The sequence below is a fragment of the Cebus imitator genome, unplaced genomic scaffold (assembly GCF_001604975.1).
Source record: "Cebus imitator isolate Cc_AM_T3 unplaced genomic scaffold, Cebus_imitator-1.0 Scaffold473, whole genome shotgun sequence".
Taxonomy (NCBI): domain Eukaryota; kingdom Metazoa; phylum Chordata; class Mammalia; order Primates; family Cebidae; genus Cebus; species Cebus imitator.
The window spans coordinates 708,621-709,470 of NW_016107788.1; positions in this window are offsets into that span (position 1 = coordinate 708,621).

An 850-nucleotide genomic window follows, 5' to 3' on the forward strand; every position below is an offset into this window, starting at 1 on the left:
CAGGGTTTCACCATGTTGACCAGGATGGTCTCGATCTCTTGACCTCGTGATCCACCCGCCTCGGCCTCCCAAAGTGCTGGGATTACAGGCTTGAGCCACCGCGCCCGGCCACTTCTGTCTTCTTTATGCTGTTGTGTTTTGAGGTATCTTTGTTACAGCTGTGGAAAGAAAGGGAAGCAGACCCTAACAGCCAGGCCCTGATGCTCTCCTGCCGAATATAAGACATTTCCCATAACACCAACATCAAGCAAGGCCACTCCGACTGCAATGGACTGAGACAAAAACAAGACCACTCCTGAATCATGTCTCAACACAACAAACATGAGCATTGTCCAAACCACAAAAATGACCAGAATCCCCGCTCCCAGCTCCGAGCTGCTTCTTCATTAACACCGGCATTAGCTCCATCTACCCCTCCTGGCTCCTGATAAGATGAAGATTCCCAGTCATGGGCTTGCCCGTGCTATCTGTCAACTTCCCACCCAGAGCAAAGCCCCACTCACACGACCCCTCCCCAAACTCACCTGACACAGCCCAGCTCTTGCAATAAGCCTTGCTAACACCCTTACTGAGACAACCTGTGTGTGTGTGTGTGTGTGTGTGTGTGTGTGTGTGTAGTCTCCCTCATTACAATAATACATTCAGCTTGGTTTAACTATAGTCAGTGGTGGGATGGTGTATTTTCACAAGGCTCTCTGGCACACTGTCTCTCACACACGTGCTGCATTTGCCAGTTGTCATGGTGTCAGTGCTCCCACTATGGCCAATTTCATGCTACCAACAGTTTCAACAACCAGCTCTCAAAATGCAACGTTTGCCTCCTTTGAGCCAGCACAGGCTGTGTCTAGCA